Source organism: Pogoniulus pusillus, chromosome 9 (assembly GCF_015220805.1).
Source record: "Pogoniulus pusillus isolate bPogPus1 chromosome 9, bPogPus1.pri, whole genome shotgun sequence".
Taxonomy (NCBI): Eukaryota; Metazoa; Chordata; class Aves; order Piciformes; family Lybiidae; genus Pogoniulus; species Pogoniulus pusillus.
Window position 1 is genome coordinate 7,155,376 of NC_087272.1, and position 22,490 is coordinate 7,177,865.

General features: G+C 44.3%; 1 long non-coding RNA gene across 1 annotated transcript in view; it reads left to right on the plus strand.

Moving 5' to 3' along the window:
• The window catches only part of LOC135178000 (uncharacterized), a 99,807-nt gene that overhangs the window by 55,291 nt on the left and 22,026 nt on the right, over positions 1-22,490 (plus strand). The window contains exon 3 of the long non-coding RNA XR_010303307.1: positions 15,768-15,915. This is a non-coding gene — a long non-coding RNA (uncharacterized LOC135178000). The remainder of the gene's footprint in view (positions 1-15,767; positions 15,916-22,490) is intronic.

The window sequence follows — 22,490 nt, forward strand, 5'->3', positions numbered from 1 at the left end:
TGTTCTAGTTAATAACTGCATCAGAAACTCAGATATTAATTTCCTTCCTTTATTTTTTTGACTCCATCAAGTTGCTCCCTTTATCCAATTAGAGGGGAGACTTTAGTTTTGTGCTGGAACAGATAGAAAAATGCTTGACCTAGTCCACACAGCTCCACTGCAGTAGGCACTGTAAAACTACATACCAAAGAATAATGCTAGTCACAACAGTTTTACAGTTTAAATAGCTGAGAGAGACAATCAGTGAAAAATGGCATCACTAAGAGCTGAAATGAAGAGGCCAGAACTATCAGGGGAGACAGAGAGCTAGAAAAGAAACACAAGCCCCTGATTCCTAAGCTGGTGTCCCTCCCCTACATCACACCACTACTTTCATGAGATTACTTTGGAGCTTTACCCTGAATCCTAATGACCCAAACCATAAAGCCCTACTTATTTAATGTTTCCTCAACTTAAAATAAGATTGATGTGTTCATGCACAGGCATGAAATGTCTGCTCCAGGAAGCGGTGTTTCAGCCAGGGTGAATATAACACTACTTTTAGTTTGTGTGTGACAGTAAGATTCTCTTACTGTATCTTTTAGTGATTTTTTTTATGACTTGCATGTGGTATTTTCCTATCATGCCAATAAAAAATAACCTACTTAAATCACCCTGTCATACTATAAAATGTTATTCCAAGACAAAATATGATGCAGCTTATATATCTGCCTTTTGGCACAATATTTCCAAAGACAAGACAAAAGTAATGATTGTAAGAACCCACTTCTGGTTTATCTGGATGTGCAGGTAAATACCAGGATGAATCTGTGGTGTGGAGTAAAGGATAAAACATCAGCTCTGCATCTACCCCATGACAGGTTGTGCCCATAAGGCAGCTGTTTAGAATCATAGAATCAACCAGGTTGGAAGAGACCTCCAAGATCATCCAGTCCAACCTATCCCCCAGCCCTATCCAGTCAACCAGACCATGGCACCAAGTGCCTCATCCAGTCTCTTCTTTAAGACCTCCAGGGATGGTGCTGCAGAGACTGTATTTACATGGGAATTACATTCAACTGCACTAGGGACTAATAACTTTTAGAAAGACCAACTGAAATCAGACACTCTTCGAGCTTCAGATAGAAAAAAAAATATGTGGCTTGGAAAATGTGCTTGCTCTCTTTGGAGCTGCATAAGAGATGCTTGATAATCACCTGAAATTATGAATAATCATTAGGAACAATAGGAAAACACAACAATCTGCAGCATTGTGCTGTGTAGTATAGAGGCCAGGTTGTTACATCACAGCTGTCATATTTGCATGACTGTGAATAAAACTAAAAAGAAGAAATCACAGTAAACCATAGACTTGGCTTTCTTTCTAGCTTAGCTTTGCTCCTTTGTTTTACATTATTCAAACAAGCCCTAAAATAAAACAAAAACCACCTGTCAAAAATATATTGGGAGGTCTCACTCTGGAAGATGATAGAAGTATTTTTTAATACAGAGGCTGTGAAAGTTCTGGGGCCTTAAGCAAGAGACGCCTAGGAAGAGATTAAACCACGCAATGCCTTATTCCTGGGAGCTGGAGTAGAGGGCAAAATGTGTCTGTTTCTGCCAGTGTGCTGCATTTCAAAGCCTAAATATAATAGGCTTAGTAGTGAAGTTTAAATTTAAGTGAAACAGAAAGGCAATGTTTTCCTCTGAGTCACACCCTGCATGTTACATTTGTAAGGAGGTTTTAACATAGGTTCATAGAAAAATCCAATAATTGGTTCTTCATATAATCACAAAGGTCTAATCCTATGCTCATTAAAGTAATGGATAAAACTCTCACTGACGTCAGTAGTGTGGGATTGAGCTCTAATACAGCATATTGGCTTTTAGACATACGTGTCACATGCAAAAGTTAATAGAGGAAAGGCACACAGAAACATTCAGAAGATCTTCTCAGACACTGAGTACTGTGTCCTTATCTCACAGACACACACAGGCAGTGAAGTGGCTGATCCAGACCAAGACTGTTCCTGTTCCAGGATAATGGTAGTGCCCTCGGTCAGTGATGGGAAGTGTAGTGAGGGAAAGAGGAAGCTTTTAGGTGTGCTTTAGCCCAGCAAAGAGAACCCCCAGTTTTCTAAACTGTTGAAAGAGGCCTAATGATTTTACCAACCACAAGACAGAGATGCTCTCACAGAATCACACAAATTCCTTACAGTATCAACTAAGCAACCTCCAACTTCATTTCTCAAACAAGCGATTCTACATGCACAAAGGCAAAGCTAAGTGGTTAGTAATTTAGAACCAGCTGAAATGCTGAGCATGGTAGCTGTAGCTTACACAAGGAAATGCTTTTTCACTCAGAATGCTTCTCCTAGCTTAGTAACTACATACCAGATGCTTTTCTAATGCAAACAGATAAAATGGCTTGGACTTTCACTGAGCTACAGCAAACCAAAGCAGTTATTGATCTATTAGCACCAGTGAGTTGTGATTTACGCTTCAGGAATTCCTCTCTCTGACTTCTCTCTTTATCCTCTGCCTTCTTGCCTGAGCCTCTCCCACACAGTGTGGCTTTTATCTTTAGCCTGGTAACATGTTTTCGCTCCTCTCTTGTTCTCAGTCCCCAAAACACCAGCTGTGTCTCCACAGTCGTCATTTCCTCCAGTCAAATTCAATCTAAATTCCATAGTAGGTCAAATTCTGGGCTTATGTAACATAACAGAGTGTAAATTAATTTATGTTGGTATTTTTGTTTAGATTTAAATGAGGTTAACTAAAACAGTCAACCTTCCCTTTTGAATACTGTGTTTGTTATAATAATGCCTCTAAAGGCTCCTCAATTCAAGAGAGATGTTGAGGTGCTGGAACGTATCCAGAGAAGGGCAACAAGGCTGGTGAGGGGCCTGGAGCACAAACCCCATGAGGAGAGGCTGAGGGAGCTGGGGTTGTTTAGTCTGGAGAAGAGGAGGCTTAGGGATGACCTCATTGCTGTCTACAACTACCTGAAGGGAGACTGTAGCCAGGTGGGGGTTGTTCTCTTCTCCCAGACAACCAGCAATAGAACAAGGGGACACAGTCTCAAGTTGTGCCAGGGGAAGTCTAGGCTGGATGTTAGAAAGAAGTTGTTGGCAGAGAGAGTGATTGGCATTGGAATGGGCTGTCCAGGGAGGTGGTGGAGTCACCATCCCTGGAGGTGTTCAAGAAGAGACTGGATGAGGCACTTAGTGCCACGGTCTGGTTGACTGGCTAGGGCTGGGTGCTAGATTGGACTGGCTGATCTTGGAGGTCTCTTCCAACCTGGTTGATTCTGTGATTCTATGAAAACTAACCAAAAATGAAGTTCCATTGTGCTGGCACTGTATAGAAATGGTCTTTGTCCTGAACCTTCAGTCATGATCTTTGGGCACTTTTCCTCCCAGATCCTGTATTCCCAGTGATTTATAAAATGAGGGTAATAACTGTCTTTTGTTCCTTCATACTCTGTGAATAGGAAGCGGGTCTCATCAACAGTCATGAAATGCCTCCTTTCTCTCACTTTCTATCATTCATAAAACCCACAAAATCCCACAATCAAATGCTCTTGCAGGATTATACTCACACAAAACCAGACTAGGAATTTAGACTCCTACTGACCCAGAATTAAACTGTGCAAGCAGGTTCATATCTGGGGATTTGAATCCAAACTCCTTCCCATAGAAATTCAAAGAGGATCAGATCTGAGGTCCTAGTTTTGCACTATTTCTAATCCTAATAATTTTAGCTTAATCCAAGCCTCAGCTACAGAACTGTACCATTTTAATCAGGACACTACTTACAAATTTGAAAGTGAAAATAGGAAACTGAGAGTGACATTTGCAGCTACTGCCATTGATTAGTAGCACATTTCATATGAAGTAGGCATTGAAAGAACCTCATTTTCCTCTCTGTCGTCTTCTGCACTGTTGTGACTACTAATTTCAGTGGCGTTATCCTTAACTTATACAAGTATAAGTGGAGAAAGGTTCCCTCTTCAAAGTGGGAACCAACCTGGCTTTACCTGGTAGCATTAATTTGGTTTTGTTCTCTGCTCTTTGAGGAAAAAAAAAAGTGAGGTTTATCTCTTCCCAAGTTCTATCTTTAAGTAATTAATTGTGTGAGTCATTCACAACAAGGACTGGGTCTTTTTGTTGCTGAGTACATTTTCTGGTTTATATTTATTGCCATGAGATGTCCTGCTTTTGCAAAACATTTTTTACCAGGAAAATAATTGGGATTGCCCCTCGGACCTTTCAGATATTGAATCATAGAATGGCTGGGTTGGAAGGAACCTCCAAAGATTGTCTAGTCCAACCCCTTCTGCAGTAAGCAGAGGCATCCACAACTAGATCAGGTTGCCCAGAGCCCTGTTGAGCCTCACCTTGAACATCTCCAGGGATGGGGTCCCAACCACCTGCCTAGGCAACGTGTTCCAGTGTTCCACTACCCTCATGGTAAAGAATTTGTTCCTAACATCCAATCTAAATCTGCTCTTCTCTAGTTTGAAGCCATTGGCCCTTGTTCTATCACTGCAGGGCTTTGCAAACAGTCTCTCCATCCTTCCCTTCTCCAGGCTGAATAACCCACTCTCCCTCAGCCTGTCTTCATAGCAGAGATGTTCCAAACCCCTGATCATTTTCGTGGCCCTCCTCTGGACCCGCTCCATCAGGTCCATGTCCTTCTTATATTGAGGGCTCCAGACCTGGATGCAGTACTCCAGGTGAGGTCTCACCAGAGCAAAGTGGCAGAATCACCTCTCTGGATCTGCTGACAACACTGCTTTTGATGCAGCCCAGGATGTGATTTGCCTTCTGGGCTGCAAACTCACACTGTCTGCTCACATCCAGTCTCTTTTCCATCAGCATCCTCAAGTCCTGTCTGTAAGGGTGCTTTCTATCACCTCATCCCTCAGCCTGTATTGATAGTGAGGCTCATGTGCAGAACCCTACACTTGCTGTCCATTTAACCTCATGAAGTCCACCTCTCCAGCTTGTCCAGGTCCCTCTTGATGATATCCCAGCCTTCTGGTGTATCAACAGCACCACTCAGCTTGGTGTAATCTGCAAACCTGCTGATGGTGCACCCAACCCCACTGTCTATAGAACTGATTAAAATACTAAACAGTATTTTAATCCCAGTGTGGCCCCCTGAGGGACACCACTTGTCACTGCTCTCCACCTGAACTTCAAGCCATTGAACACTACCCTCTGCATGCCACCATCCCACCAATCCCTTATCCACTGAACAGTCCACCCAGCCAATCTGTAGCTCTCCAACTTGGCAAGTAGGTTGTTCTGAGAGACCATGTCAAAGGCCTCGCAGAAGTCCAGATCACATCCATAGGTTGTCCCTTGTCCACTCATATAGTCACTTTGTCACAGAAAGTCATTAAGCTGGTCAGGCAGGATTTGCCCCCAGTAGAGCCGTGTTGGCTGTCTTCCATGTGCCTCAGCATGGCATTTAGGAGGATCTGTTCCATGATCTTCCCAGGCACAAAAGTGAGGCTGACAGGTCGGTAGTTCCCAGGGCCCTCCATTCTACCCTGTTTTAAACACAGATGTAATGTTTCCTTTCTTCCAGTCCCCAGAGACTTCACCTGACTGCCAGGACTTTTCAAATCTCACGGAGAGGGACTTGGCAGCTGCATCAGCTAGTTGCCTCAGGACTCTGGGGCAGGTTCCATGGACTTGTACACATCTTCAGGTTCCTCAGATGCTCACACACCTTGTCTTCACTTACTGTAGGAGAAACTTTGTGTCCCTGGTCTCCATCTTGTGGGCCATCAGCATGAGAACCATGAGGAGAGGGATTGCCAGTGAAGACTGAGGCAAAAATGTTGTTGAGAATTTTGACCTTGCCCTTGTCTGTTCCCCACTTGTTCTGCACTGTTGCTCATGGAGGGGGTACACCCTCTTTAACCTTTCTTTTCTGGTTTGCATACCTGTGGAAGCCCTGCTTGTTTTTCCTTACATCCCTTGTCAAGCTCAGTTCCAGTTGCACCTTGGCCTTCCTGACCTCATCCCTACACACACATTACTTGGACTCAGTTTGAACCTGAGCACATTTTCAAGCTCACTACATAAAGCTTCTTTCATCTGCAAATAGGTCATATGTGCCTCTGCAGGCAGCCATGGCAGTCAAGGGCAATTAAGAGGGCCACTTCAATTCTCGAGGATATCCAGCTTAGTGAAGTGTTTTTACAGCCAGGATAGATAGAAAAGGCCAAGCCATTTGCTGTATCAACACCAATAGATATATTTAGAAACAGTAATTTAAATCCAGATTCAAAACAGTAACTTTTTCAGTCCAACCTGAGTTTACAGCTCAGTTCTGCTACATGCAGGAACAAAGTAGTGTGGCCAGTGGGAGCAGGGTAGTTATCTTGCCCCTGTCCTCAGCACTGGTGAGGTTGCACCTCAAAAACTGTGTTGAGTTTTGGGCCACTCACTACAGGGAGGACATTGAGCTGCTGGAGTGTGTCCAGAGAAGGGAAACAAACCTGGTGAAGGATCTGGAGTATCAGGCCTGTATCAGTAATAGCATCACCAGCAGGAGTGGAGAAGTGATCATGTTCCTGTGCTTGGCACTGGTTAGGCAACATCTTGAATATTGTTTTCAGTTTTGGGCCCCTCACTACAAGAAAGACATTGATGTGCTGGAGCATGTCCAGAGAATGACAGTGAAACTGGTGAAGGGTCTGGAGAACAAGTCTTATGAGGAGTGGCTGCAGTCACTGGGTTTGTTTAGTCTAGAGAAGAGGATGCTGAGGGGAGATCTCATTGCTCTCTACAGGTACTTGAATGGAGCTTGTAGTTTTGAATGATAGAATAAAAGGAATTGGCTTGAACTTGCCCAGGATGATGGTGGGGTCAGCATCCCTGGAGGTGTTCAGAAAATGTGTAGATATGGCGTTTCAGTACATGATCTAGTGGGCAAGGTGGTGTTGGGTTGACTGTTGGACTCGATGATCTTTGAGGTGTTTTCCAACCTTATTGATCCTATGATTTTGCGAGTATCTAAAACCTGTAGAATGAGGTTCCCTAATATGTTTCAGGTACCTAGTGGGTTTGTTTTACATGTTCTTGTTTCAGGTGTTTAATCTACACAGCCTCAGGCTGCGCCAGGGGAAATTTAGGCTCGAGGTGAGGAGAAAGTTCTTCACTAAGAGAGTCATTGGACACTGGAATGGGCTGCCCGGGGAGGTGGTGGAGTCGCCGTCCCTGGAGCTGTTCAAGGCAGGATTGGATGTGGCACTTGGTGCCATGGTCTAGCCTTGAGCTCTGTGGTAAAGGGTTGGACTTGATGATCTGTGAGGTCTCTTCCAACCCTGATGATACTGTGATACTGTGGAGTACAAGTCCTATGAGGAGTGGCTGAGAGAACTGGCATTGTTTAGTCCGGAGACGATGAGGCTGAGGCGAGACATCATTGCTATTGACAACTACCTAAAAGGAGGTTGGAGTGAGGTGGGAGTCTTCTCTTGTCCCTGCTATCAGGTGATAGAACGAGAGGGGATTGATTCAGGTTTAGATTGCAAATTAGGAAAACATTTCTTTACTGAAAGAGTGGTCAGGCATTGGTATAGGTTGCCCAGGCAGGTGGTGGAGTCCCTATCCTTGGAGGTGGTCAAGAAACGTGTGGACATGGTTCTTTGGGACATGATTTAACTGCTGTGGTGGTCTTACATTGATGGTTAGACATGATGATGTTGGAGGTCTTTTCCAACTGAAACAGTTCTGTGATTCTAAAGCAATTCTCTGACTTCATAGATAAAATCTCCAGGGTTGCCTAATAGCAATGTAACAGGGAGACTTTTCTCAGGTCAAGCAGAAATCTCGTGTTTTGTCTTGCTAAACCAGCAATGTGCTTCCTTAACAGGACTTCAGACTTTGAATAGTTAGAAGATGTCTTACAGAAGAGAGACGAGACACCCCATTCAGGGTGCCGTGGTTAGGTTTGTCCCCGTAGTGCTCTTTTGAGCATGCCTGTTAATGCGGTTAAGTCCTCAGTACCAGAGCGCTTGTGGTAGGGCGTTCGTTTTGAGGAGAATAAGGAACATGCCGTTCCATTTGTTTCACCCTACCCAAAACTGCTTATCAACCTTTCCCTGATGAGGTTTTCCCCGTGAACTCTCGGAGAACGGCGCGGGGCACTCGACCCGGCTCCTGCCCAGCCCTGAAACGCCGGCGGAGCCCGGGCGCTGACGCCGCACCCGGCGCTGCCCGAGGCGACGCGAATGGCCGCTAGAGGGCGCAGTGCCGCCGCTCCCTCCGCGGCCGCCGAGGATGGCGGTTACGGGGTCGCCGGCAGCGCCGGGGCTCCGCCCTGGGGCGCCGCGCTGGCCCCTCCGCCCCGGGCAGGTCCCACGGCGGCGAACAGCCCCGTGCTTGTGCAGCAGCGGGGCCGCTTCTGACGGGAGGGCGGCGTGCGAGCCCGCCCGTTTTCCGGCGTTCACGGGGAAATCCCGCAGGAGGGGGCGGCGGGGGGCGTCTCCTGGGGCACCTCACGCCCCCCCGTCCGCTGCGCCACGGGGAGCGCTCGCCCCCTGCCGCCCGCCCGCCTGCCGCAGTGCCCCTGCAGCCTCCGGGCTCGCCGCCCCCCGCAGGAGCCATCTTCTGCGCCGCCCGGGGGAGGCAGCTGCGGGCGCCGCCGGCGGCCCTGCGGCTTGCGGAGCGGTTTGCTGTGAGGCTGGTGCCCGCTTTTGCACGCAGTCTGAAACTGGAGGAGGCTGCAGCAGGTGACACTTAAGCCGCGTGTCGGGACCTGCCCGGGGATGCTGCTGAGCCGAGTGCAGCGCCGTGGCTGGCCCCGTAGGAGACCACTCCCCGCAGGAGTCCCGTACTGCGGGCACGGCGGTGAGGGCACACAGGCCGCCTTATAGGTCGGGCTGTGCTTTGCTTGCGCGTTTTGTAAGCATAGGGATTTCGGGGTTTAGTGGCAAGGTTCTTTGCTCAGCCTCCCTGTCCTCCAGTCTAAGTGTGCCTGTTTGCCTCGCTGGACAGCATTACCTGTCTGGATGGACAAAGGAAGAAGGTACAAAAACCAAACCAGACCAAAAACCCGGCATCCTTGTAGAAGAGGACGTGCTTGGCCATCAAAACACCCGCCAGAGGTGCACGTTGGGGTTTTTCAGACAGGCTTAGGTACTGTTGAACATGCTGCTACTTGTGTTTCTCTTGCTCGGCTTGTGTGAACCCGTGGTACGCTGGCCCTGAATAGCAGTAGCCTTGAAGAGCCAGGAGCTGTTCTAAATGCCCGTGGCACATCTTACATCTGACCATCCAGTAGAAGGCCTCTGCTTGCAGAAGCATTTTATTCCCACCAGCAGTGGCTTAGTTTTTCTCTGGACGGTTGGTCCCAGCAGTATCACTTGAGTGCGGTCAGTTAAGGTCAGGCCCACATGGGTGCCTTCACTGTGGTTTGTGCAGTGGCTTAGGGCATAAGTAACAAGCCCACACCGATTTTATGAAGCATACCAAACAGCTCTCAAATATTCAAGATCAGGTATTTTCCAACAGCGTGTATTTGCCCGCAGAATTTTGATGCCTGCTCCCCTGCAGCTTGCACTAAGGGTGTAAATCTTCCTCACTCTCTCCCACACGAGTGGAGATGGTGTTTAACTATAGGGAAGTGGTGACTGGGTAATGGTTTGGATACAATTTCGGGAACGTATGAGCACAAAAGAGTTAGAGGCAGCAAAAGCAGGTATTCTGCCTAATGCCCTCAGCTACCATTAAGAAACATGAAAATCTAATTGTACTGAATGGAAATGTACATCTTCATGGCTGATTATGACACGGAGGAAAATTGCTATATGATTGGCATCGTAATGGCCAACGTTGAAATGTGATGACACGCCAATATGATGTACATCTCCATTAGGAATGATAAATCAAAGGTTATTCATTTGTGCTTGATTTATGCCTGGGAAACGCTACCAAGGGAAATCTTGATTTAAATCTCTCAAGTCAGAAAGGGGGGAAAAAAAGCTGCGAGTGCCCTCTTGTGGCAATGAGTGAGAGCTGCAGGCCTTGCGGTACTCGCCCTTGATTTTTATTTCTAGCTAGAGTTAAAATTTTCCCTCTTTCATTATCCCTTTTCCCACCACCGCGGTCTGTGATATTTCCAGCAAAATAATTCATTGTCCTTTCTTGTGTTTTATTCTCTGCTTCAGAAGCAGGCTGGATAACATTTAATCCTGTGAAATCTCCCTTCTCACAACCAGAGGCCTTAATCTTGCTGATAATCTTATTCCAGGAATACAGCAGAAGACAATACGAGGTCTGTGCAGTTTATTACTGAGCACAGAGGAACAGATTCATACTTTCTGAGTTAGATGAGAGACACAACCTCACGGGTATACTGAACAGGATCTAAACCTGAAAAGAATGAAAGAAGGGGGGAAGTAATTATTAATGGGACTGTACTTAAATTCTTTGCTGAACTGTTGTCTTATTCTGGACAGCTACTCTATAGTTGCCTGTATTTAATAGCTGCAGAAATAAGAGCAGAACAGGACCTTGTTACTGTTCTCTGTTCTCTCAAGCCCTCTACCACCTTGTTTTCCTTGTGGACAATGTACCGTGCTACTTGTCACTCATGACTGTATAGAATCATAGAGTGTGTTCTATTGAAGCATTAGCTCTGGTCTCTGCTACATACAGGTAAAATGTTAGTTTTTCAGCTGCTTATACCACTCCACCTCCAATTCGTAGATCTTCCAGCTTTTTAGATGCATATTTTCCCACTCTTCCACGCAGCTAAAATTCTTGCCTAAGTTTTCATTATTTAACAGCTCAGCTGCTGCAACATCCCTTTCTCTGGCCTTGACACATGCAGGCCTGCCTTTTCCCTAATCATACTGCAAGTGGCTGCTGTTGCTTCAAAGATAATTTTCCTAGCCTGTCTCTTTGAACATGTCACTCCTCTCTTGGCATCCTTGTGCTACCTTCCCCCTCCCCTATCTCACATCAACATAAACTGCCTATCTTCACATTCAAGCCTCCCTGGGACCCTACCTATCATCTGTCATTGTCAGGAGGCAGGAACAGGGAACAGAGGAGCTCCAGTAATTGCCCTACCTGAGAAGACCTTAGCTCTGCTGTGCTTGGTCCTTATATACTTTTATAAAGCAGGATGTGAGGAAACAGGATTGGTCAGGAAGGAAAAGGAAAAAAAAAAAAAAGGCTTGCTGTTAAAGGCAGCCAGTAATGCAGGCAGCTGTGACATTTAAATGCTGTTGAACACTTAAAGTGGACCATCTCCTTTTGTTCAGAGTTGCCATCCCTCTTGTGTTCGTCTCAAACCAAGCCCTTTCTGATTTTCTCCTCTGTGGTCCCTCTCACGCTTGGAGAGTGCCATGCATAAACACCCTCAGATTTATGTTGGTAGCTCTCTAGAATCTCCTTAAAGCACTCCTGTGCCATGACGTCTACAAAAGCTTTGGCAACCCTTAGACTGCTAGGGAGGTAGTACTGCTGACAGCCCACACGGAGCATTCTCATTTCCTTTATTCTCTCTGTGTCTGTATTCATCTGTGGGCTCATATCCTTGGTTTAGTTTGTAATCACTTTGGGACAGAGCCTTCAGTTTGTTGGATGTTTACACAATGCTTTGGACAACATTTGTTGTTGGGGTTCCTGCATGGTCTAATAACACAGACAATAAAAACAGTAACAGCTTGGGACAGGTGCTCTCTTCTTGCATAGACCTCATTGATTTCAGGCTGTGGGCTGAGCAAATTGCATGAATGTAGCTTGGGTCTTGTGGGTAACTGAGCAAAGGGCAAAAATAGAAGACCACTGCTATGTGTTACATTCTAAATGTTGGCCAAAGTGCCTTTGATCAAATCACATTCCCCTTCCTCCTCCTTTTTTTTTTTCACACCTCCCCCCATTTTTTGTCTTTTTTTTTTTTTGTCAGGCAGTGTAGACCAGATCCAGGCACAAGCTTTTAGCTTCATGTCATTTTCATCTAGAAAAGGGCAGGGCAGGAAAGGAGGCAAAATTTTATGGGCTGTTGTTTCTTTCTGAAATATACAACAGGAGGGCTATAAACAGCAGGAGGAAGGAAAAAAAAAAAAAGCAGATATTTGAAGATCCTTAGACTTTATCTTTTGCCCTTTGTAGTTGGAAGAAAGCTACTTTAAAAGCCTAATCCTCAGCTGTTTTCGTAGCCAGCAGTAAACTGACTTTTTGCCTTACTTTCCTAATCTGTAACCTGAATATCCTTTGCTCTAACATTGGGGCTGTAACCCTTATTTTGTAAGTCCTCTGAAGATTGACAGGGATGTGTCATGAATTGTCCTTATTCTGTGATAAATTGAGTTCAGTTTTAGTAATAAAATGGGTTTAAACCTTACTTGATTCTACTGCCTACTCTGGCCAACCTCCAGAAATGCCCAGCACATTGCTGTAGCACAAAATGCTCAAACAGGATGCTGTGTGACTCTGAAATGCAGAACCATCCATAGGGAGCTCCCTTGACACTGATATAAAGTGGGAAACCTTTAGGATCAGAGCAGAATCCAAATTGTGCGAAAGTGAGCTAAAGTAACTTAGTAAGAGCAATACAACACAGAGCCTCAGCCTGTGTGGTTTTACAGTACCAGCCAAAAGCCAGCAGAAAGGAATTAATGTGAGTGATAAAGTGGGGAGTACAAATTCTGTATCAAAGTATTGGATAAATGGGACAAGTATCAAATGGGACATAAAGTGACTGTGTGAAAAACCACAGAAAGCTGGAGTTTTAGTCTCATCTGTGCTTAGGGTGATAGTCAAAGCCCTGCATTTTGTTTAGTGCCTTTTCATCTGAAATCTCCCCAAACACTTTCAGAACAGCGACTGAGAAAATGAACACATTCTGTTGTGTTTCAGAACATAGTCATTGATCATATTAAAGTATAGATATATGATTATCACCTCTGTGAAAGCAAGATGAAGTGGTGCTTGTTGAATTAGTTTCCCAAAGGGACTCTTACTAATAAAAGACAAAAAGAAACCCAAAAGGAGAACATAGGAAACAGCCATTGGTAAGTGTAAGAGTAGACCTCTGGAACACATAATTCTGGATTATCAAGTCAGGCTCATCCTCAGTGACAGTGCTTTGCCCGTTGGTGCTGATACCCTGCAGAGCCAACAGCCTGAGGAAGATGTCATTCTGAGAAAGAGAACTCGAATTACTGGAGACCTTAAAGCAAGGCAGCCTCTGTCAACTACTCTGAACTAAGGCTTAGGAGCATCATCAGGTTTATGCTGATTGCCAAAATATGATGAAAAGTTACATGCCTGAAAGAGCTCAAACATATAAGAAACCAGAAAATACAAGGGAAAAAAATCTTTGTGTGGTCTTAAGCACGAGGTTTAGATACAGCCTTTGTTTACATGTGAGAAATGTTCACCTTCCTTTAAGTCAGTCTTCTAAATTCCTTTCCCTGTTATATGCCTGTCATTCCTTAGTTTTCAGATGACCCTGGTATCTGTAATCTGGTCTTTTTTTCTGCCCTGGTTACTGTCACTAATGGGAAGGCTTAGCTAGGACTTGACAATTAAACAAGAATGCAGCATTTTAGTTGATGTCATGGGAGACCATGCCACAGAGTCATTTAATTTGGGAAGTATGGAGTGATATCTTTTCTGGCCATTTAATTTGGGAAGTATGGAGTGATTTCTGGCCATTTAATTTGGGAAGTATGGAGTGATATCTTTTCTGACCATTTAATTTGGGAAGTATAGAGTGGTATCTTTTCTGGCCATTTAATTTGGGAAGTATGGAGTGATATCTTTTCTGACCATTTAATTTGGGAAGTATAGAGTGGTATCTTTTCTGGCCATTTAATTTGGGAAGTATAGAGTGGTATCTTTTCTGGCCATTTAATTTGGGAAGTATGGAGTGATTTCTGGCCATTTAATTTGGGAAGTATAGAGTGGTATCTTTTCTGGCCATTTAATTTGGGAAGTATGGAGTGATTTCTGGCCATTTAATTTGGGAAGTATAGAGTGGTATCTTTTCTGGCCATTTAATTTGGGAAGTATGGAGTGATTTCTGGCCATTTAATTTGGGAAGTATAGAGTGGTATCTTTTCTGGCCATTTAATTTGGGAAGTATGGAGTGATTTCTGGCCATTTAATTTGGGAAGTATGGAGTGATTTCTGGCCATTTAATTTGGGAAGTATGGAGTGATTTCTGGCCATTTAATTTGGGAAGTATGGAGTGATTTCTGGCCATTTAATTTGGGAAGTATGGAGTGATTTCTGGCCATTTAATTTGGGAAGTATGGAGTGATTTCTGGCCATTTAATTTGGGAAGTATGGAGTGATTTCTGGCCATTTAATTTGGGAAGTATGGAGTGATTTCTGGCCATTTAATTTGGGAAGTATGGAGTGATTTCTGGCCATTTAATTTGGGAAGTATGGAGTGGTATCTTTTATGGCATTACCTTTTTTTTGAGGGTATGTTTGGGGTTTTTTTGTGTTTGGGTTGAGGGTTTGTTGGGTTTTTTCAACATTCAGCACATCTATTCTAGAAGCAGAAGAAAACGCAATTGGTGAAAAGCACTTAATAAGACTGAACAGGCACAAGAACATAGTAGTTAGATGCTATGCTATGGGCTAAGGTGAAAGCATTTATTTATTGTCTCAATCAAATGGCAACATAAGCTTTTTCTTTTTTTCTGTTATGTTATTAGCCTTATAACATGAAAAACATTTTCTTTCCCTGTGGAGCTCCTCCAAGTCAATCCACCCCCGTAAGGAAACCCAACCTTTAATACTTTGTGATAAATAAAACATCAAGAATAAAGATATACAACAACACATTATGACAAATGTACCAAAAAGCATGCACAGATCTGTTCAATAATGTCTCTTTGGGAAACTCCTCTACTGATGTATCTAAGCACTTAAGAATTTAATATCTGAGCACCTCACAATCACTAATGGGTTTTTATTATCCTTTTATTCCAAAGGCAGAAATCTATCTTGCCCTTTTACAGATTTAGAAGTGAATTGCCAATGGCTTGCCCAGGGTCATGTGTAAATCTTTTGGTGGAAGTGGGGCTTGGAGTCTGGGTTCCTGTGTCCTGGTCCAGTACCTTAAGCCATCTTTTTAACAGATCTGCATCATAACATTTAGGAAAGGGCTGTGTGACACTTAATGCTTTTTGGCCTTCTTTAACATCCCAGCTTCTTCTAGTCCTGACTAATCATCAAGAGGAGCTTGCTATTAGCTTAGGCTTTAAAGGAGCTGCTCTGCAGTGTGGGATACACTCTGGAGCTGTACACAGCCCTACAACAATTTAAATATTTGCAGCTCACCCTACAAAAGAAATTATCCTGGCAGAATTTGGAACCAGGGTCTGCAGTGTGTTTAAAAGCACTTTGCTGCATATGGTTTGGTTGGAAAATTCTATACAAGCAAAGTGATAAAAAAACAATCACATGAAAAAAAAAACCAACCCTCTGGCCAAGATCTGAAAGAGTGGCTGGTGCTCAGTCTATTCTACACCCATGCTGAAGTTCTCTAACCCTTACCTAAGGGAGCACTTAAGCACTTGAGCCTTAAATGCATGAGCAATCACATTGCCTGTGGGTGGGGGGGTTGGTTGGGGAGAGTATTCATCTGCTTTGCTGGGTCAAGACCCTGACCCAGAGTCTGTGGATTTTTGATTCTTTGAAAAACCAGGCCATTTCTTTAGCTCTTTACGTGGATTTGGGAGTCTAATTTTAGGCAGTTGTATTTTTAAAATCCAGGCCTAAATATTTTCCCCACAGGAAACACAGCAGTGCCCATATCTGGGTCACAACACTCCCACTAGGGATGATTTCTTCAAGCCAGCTGAACCAAAGAAAGAAACCAACCCAAACAACCACCATGACGGCACCCTCCCCCACTCCTGGCAAAGCCTTTCCTGCCCCCAAGGTTAGTTTGGGACCCTGGGTCCATTTTGAATGGCTGTTGATACAAAGTCATGCTTTTTTCCTTTTCATGTCACTTATTTAAAGAGAATTCTTGAAGCAGTTGTTTACTGCAGCAATGCTTTGGAAGAAAAAGAATAGTGAGGCTATTTTCAAATGCCCTTAGCAGCTTTCTTTCTATTTTGCTCTCCAAGCCCCTGCTATTCAACTTCTCTTCTCCTCAGAGCACTAACAGCTAAATTGTTCTATGCACCCAGCTCCCATTAGCAAAAGGAGTCATGCACATCACTCCCATGAACCACTTTAACAGCGTAGTCCTGTGTGACAAGACGTGCCTCCGAGAGAGAGGCAGCCAGATAAATATTAACCACACAGTGCTCTCACTACAACACACATTTAAAACAGCACTTGGGTTTTTTAAATGTACACTTGTACCACTTGCTATCAGTCATCTTTATCTTACCAGTTTAAGAAATCAGATATGCCAGAGCATAACAAATCTGCATTGGAAGCAGGGAGTTTGCTGGTTTATGTTGTAGAAAAAGGTGAGAGGGAGAGGGAGGAGAGAGCTGACATTTGGATTTGCTGTCATACCTCAGTAATGCACAAACCCTAATTTCTCAGCCCTGAGTTCATGTCCTTTGCTTCACATCCATTGCACCGAAATGTCCATCAATGATTCAAACTCTCAGCAGTCGCAACTCATTTAATACCATCTCTTGCTCTACGCAGACAGTCCAAGCGTTGGCTGTGCTCAGATTCCTTTATGGACATACAGAATGATGCCTTTACATGGCAGAGATTGCCCTGAAATGGTCTCACTTCCCAAGAAAGGTTCAGTGTACTGTGAATTAAAGAATGCCTCTGACTGACTCTCATTTGGGAAGCTTGCACCAGGTTCCCTTATGGAATGATGCCTTTACATGGCAGAGATTGCCCTGAAATGGTCTCACTTCCCAAGAAAGGTTCAGTGTACTGTGAATTAAAGAATGCCTCTGACTGACTCATTTGGGAAGCTTGCACCAGGTTCCCTTATGGAATGATGCCTTTACATGGCAGAGATTGCCCTGAAATTGTCTCACTTCCCAAGAAAGGTTCAGTGTACTGTGAATTAAAGAACGCCTCTGACTGACTCTCATTTGGGAAGCTTGCACCAGGTTCCTTTATGGAATGATGCCTTTACATGGCAGAGATTGCCCTGAAATTGTCCCACTTCCCAAGAAAGGTTCAGAGTACTGTGAATTAAAGAATGCCTCTGACTGACTCTCATTTGGGAAGCTTGCATCAAAATCAAGTTCAAAAGCCTAATCAGAAATCGGTATACTCTCCTCACACGGATTCAACCACGCTACATTGTATGAAAGAAATAGAACTATTTTTGGTTGGACAGTGGGGGAGGAGAGAAAAACATATCTTTCCCTAATGTCAGACAATTAGTTTCTGATTTATACCTCAAAGCACATCAGTTGGTAAACCTTACAATTTCATCTTAGCTAGCGTAGCGGCGGATGGCTTTACAGAGCACTCATGAAAATTTAAAACTCTTTTCTAAGTCTAGTAGGCTTTTTTTTCTCTGTTATCAATGGCAGTGCATTCTGCTGTCTAGATGTGGATTCTTTTCATTTGAAAATAGGCTTTCTTTTGGATGAGATTTGGTCTCTCTATTAAATTAGCGGCCCTCTCGTTCTTCACGGTTAACAGCATGGTTCTGTAACCATCGATACCAGGAACTAGGGGGAAAGCCCCAAGCAGTCCCAATTTCATAATGAAAGGTACAAATTGTGTATCTTAGAATCATAGAATCAACCAGGTTGGAAGAGACCTCCAAGATCAGCCAGGCCAACCTAGCACCCAGCCCTAGCCAATCAACTAGACCATGGCACCAAGTGCCTCAGCCAGGCTTTGCTTGAACACCTCCAGGGACAGTGACTCCACCACCTCCCTGGGCAGCCCATTCCAATGCCAATCACTCTCTCTGTGATCTTGAGTACTTCAGTCCACACTCAGAACCAACATGCAACCATATTGGAGTGCATGGATATAATTTTGAAGCCCAGAAGCCTTAAGGGTGGAGTGCACCCCTGATAACTGAAATTCTCCAAGCAGTAGTTACCATTTGCTCACAATTTTGGACAACGCATAAACACATAAGCTGCGGCTCACAGAATTGTTGCATATTACCACCATTCATCAAAACATTGTCTTTGTGGTCAGTGCCTTGTCTTCTCCACTTTATATTATATTCATATTCTTTTATCACCAACTTGGAGTCTGCAAGAATCCACCACAATAACAAACCAGTGAGTTTATGCGGCAAAGGACTGCAGCATGGACAAGAGACAGATTATAAGTACCTGGCTTCCAGAAGGCTTAGTTAAGCCTTAACAATACAATTAAAAATGGCTTGACCATGCCTTTTTAATTGGCTTGCTGATAGAAGGGTTAATAGGAATTCTAATACCTGTGTAAAAAGGGAAAAAGAAAAGAGAGAAAGAAAATGGTGTAACGTAAAATAATTCAGATTGTCTCTGTGTAAATGAGGCAATAAATGCCTGCAACAAGAAGCTCAGTCTGACTTCACAGCAGGGCCTGGTGCTTAATTGAAAGTCCTAACTAGTCCCATTTATCAAAGAAATCACTCAGAGGGAAATTTAATTATCACAATTAATCTAGATATATATGTTTTGGGTTTCTGGTTGTTTTTTATTTAGAAAGCCTCAGCAAAGCACAATGAAAATTTCTTTGCAAAGAGTTTTGCAATTTTATTGCCAAAAAAAAGTCAAGTGCCAAACTTCTCCTCCCTCAGAGGAAGAAGTTTAAAAAAAGAAGAAAAAGAGGCAGGGAGCACAGGGCAGGTTGTACCAGGAGCTCTTTGTAATGTCACTTAGGCACAGCTCAGAGTAACGAGCACCATCACAGCAGGAGCTCAAATGGAAATATTTCTTCCTAAGTCACAAAACTGCTCCTTTTGCAAGCTGGAGAGAACACCTGGCATTTAGAGAGAGATGCCCCGCAACACACCCATGGATTCTAGGGCCTTGCCACAGTTTTGCTTAGCTCTGCAGGACTCCTGGCAGCCCTTGTGAGCCCCTGCTCATAGTTTGTCTCAGGGCATGCACAGAAAACCGCAGAGGCACAGTGTGGCCTCTATTCAGCATGTGGTGCATCAGCAGAGTAAGGAATGAGCAGCACCTTTTGGTTAAGATGAGATATCTTTGGTAGCGTTGCCTGTGCTTACATCAACACCGAGTTTGCTCCAGCAAGCAAAGGGCCATTCTGAAACCAGCATATTTTCCCTAATTGGTGATATTCACCTCCCAGATAGCTTTGCCTTAGCAGTTGTATCAGTTTGAAATCAGGGTATCTCCAAGCTGCATTCCGACACAGCTTCTCCCATTTGACATTCCCCAAGAGGTTTTCATTTCTTTGCTCTTTAGAGACCAGGCAACTTTCACAGTTAAGTTTTATTCCTTATTTTGAAAAACAGCCCCTTTGTTTTATGTGGAGCCTCCAACATAAGCCTGGGGTGTTGCAGAAGGTTACTTGTGGAGCAGATAACAAGTAGAGTTACATCTGTGTGTATCATGAGGCACTTGACATGCCTGTGTAAAGATGATGAGGAAGCCCCAAGAAAGTATGCCAGCCTGTGCCATGATAAAAATCCCCTTCAGTCAATCAGTCAGCAGATAGCTGGTAGGTTTTTCAGGCTTCTGGACACTGGCATGCAGCAAGTGATAGGCAGGAGCCTGCTCCTTCACTGTGAGAGTGTGGAGCTCCAGCACTCACATTGGAGGCAGGATTCAAGGACTGACACACTAGTTTTGACAAAGGGCAGCAGCAGATGCCTGGAAGGATGGCAGAAATGGGGCCAGAGAAGTTCTTTCACTTGTTTGGCTTGCACAGCCCCACACCTGCACGTTTTTCTGGGCTTAAAGGGAGTCCATAAGACATCCTAAGATAACTTCATTTTCCTTTCTATCCTTCAGAGTCAGAAAACATTAGAAATTATGGCCTGGGTTAACATCTTTGTGCATGCCCTTTCCCCCTCTTCCTCAGTGGGGAAAGTTGCAGGTTGGTCTCCTGATGTCACTGAACCTGTTTGTTGTGGTTCCTTTTCTGTGCTTCCTATATTATTGAGGTAATACTAATCACCAGAGGGGAAGGAAACAACTCCAGTGCAGACTGAATTACCATTTAATTGGGCATCCTGTGAAATAAACATTGTGATTTGGATAAGATTATGATGTGAGTCACAGGCTTGGTGAGTTTTCAAGTGTTAGAGAATGCAGCAATGGAATCAGGCACAAACAGCAAGGAGAGAGCAGCTAGGAGCAATGCTCAGTGGAAAGCCTACTGGACACAGCTACTTCTTTTCACTAGGATCAGACTAAAGCTCCAGTGGACAGAACTGGGCAAAACAACTGACAAATCTTTCTTTAGGAAGAAGTAAATTCAAATTACTTTCCATTTATGTTCATCTGCATGTACTGAACCCACCTCTGAATGCCCTCTAGAAATATATCACTGTCTGGTTCAGCTAAATTCTTAGATATTAAAGATGAGTACTTAGAAGTAGTTCTGAAGGAGGATTTCACCAAGAGGTTTGTCCTCTGCTGTGCACTCTCTCTCTATTTTTGATATTTTGTTCTGCTCAGTACACTTGCTGGAAGATACAAATTGCAGACAGAGAAATTAAAACTATGTTATAGAATATTCATTAAAATATCAATCCTAAATGTGTAATTGTGACCCTCAAATTGACCCTTACTTGATTTACCTGCCCAGACCTGATGCTGCATTTAGGGACAGAGGTCCTCATTCAGCCACTTAACAAGCATCATGACAAGCTCCTGCTTCACCAGTTTACCCAAGTTCAGCTGTCCCTGGACTGCTGATGGAAAGGAGAGGCTGGCTGTGATGGATGATCTTGTCCTGGGGTGGTCAGCTGTCTGGCTGAATAGAGTCAGCCACCAGATTATAGAATCATAGAATCAAGCAGGTTGGAAGAGACCTCCAAGATCAGCCAGTCCAACCTAGCACCCAGCCCTAACCAGTCAACTAGACCATGGCACTAAGTGCCTCATCCAGGCTTTTCTTGAAGACCCCCAGGGACAGTGCCTCCACCACCTCCCTGGGCAGCCCATTCCAATGCCAATCACTCTCTCTGTGAAGAACTTCTTCCTAATATCCAGCCTAGACCTACCCCGGCACAACTTGAGACTGTGTCCCCTTGTGAACAGCAACTGATGGAAGCCATTGCTAGCTGCTCTCTTCAGCGGTGGCTGCACACCAGACAGCTGCGAATGAAAAGATCCCCAGCCTATGACAATTCCCACGGGTCTCTGATCCTTAGGGTATTTATTGTGGCTTGGAGATTGCACAGGTTGTTGGTTTGCTGTTTACCACCAGGTGGCCTAACTATTCCACCGTTCATGAGGAACCAAGCCTCCATTAGAGAATAGCAGCTGGAACTTTTTCATTTGTGCATATTTCTTCCCAAACTTCCACTTCTCCTCATTCTTCCTCCCTCAGTTGATTAAAAGTGATCAGGGCTGCTGTGATTGCTCAACTCAATCCTCCTGTCTAAGCAACTGAGAAATCTTGTGCTTCCAGCAGTCCAGCCTGCTTTTAGACATCTCTATTGACCTCTTAGTCCACATAAACTCTTGGCATAATAACACAGGTACCTTGGACTTTTCCTCATGCCAGGGATGGAGTCCTTTGGGGTTTTTTGCCTCTGCTGTGTCTCCACTGGTTGGTTTTGTGACCACCCAGGAGTTCTGCACTAGCCACATAAGCTGGATTCAGAGCTGCCTTGTGTCCCCAGAGCTTCACAGCATGGATTCAGTGGGCCACAGGATCCGACTCGGCAGATAGGGGTTGATTTCTAAAACCATAAGTAGAGTGGTCCAAAGGATCTGACTTAGCAAATAAGGTTTTAATTTTTTTAAAGCCATAGGTGGATTGGGACTTCAGCAGTCTCTCCACTCAGTAGTTTTGGTGTAGCCATCTGGGAGCTGGCTAAGCTAACATCTACTTGGGTTCCAAGAGAAGTTGGTATTATGGCTCACTCCGTTGAAAGTTCTGCTGTTGTGGACTAACATCTCAGCTTGGACTTAAAGGACCTAGACTTCCTGATCTAAAAATCATAGAATCATAGAATCAACCAGGTTGGAAGAGACCTCCAAGATCAGCCAGTCCAACCTAGCACCCAGCCCTAGCCAGTCAACCAGACCATGGCACCAAGTGCCTCAGCCAGGCTTTGCTTGAACACCTACAGGGACAGTGACTCCACCACCTCCCTGGGCAGCCCATTCCAATGGAAAGGAAGATACTCTCAGATGTTTATTTGAGGCTTATTCAGGATGTGAAGCTTGGAGAAAGTTGTAGCTGTGGCAGCAATATGAACCAAGAACAAGCACATCGGCACCACTGGTATAATACTGACAAGCAACTATTGGGAGGCCACTGAAAGACTCTTTCAGAGCAGGAAACATGATTTCAGGAGATGAGATATTTCATGTGCTGCAACGCTGATGGCTTAGATTTCTATTTGCTGTAGATTTCTATTCTATTATA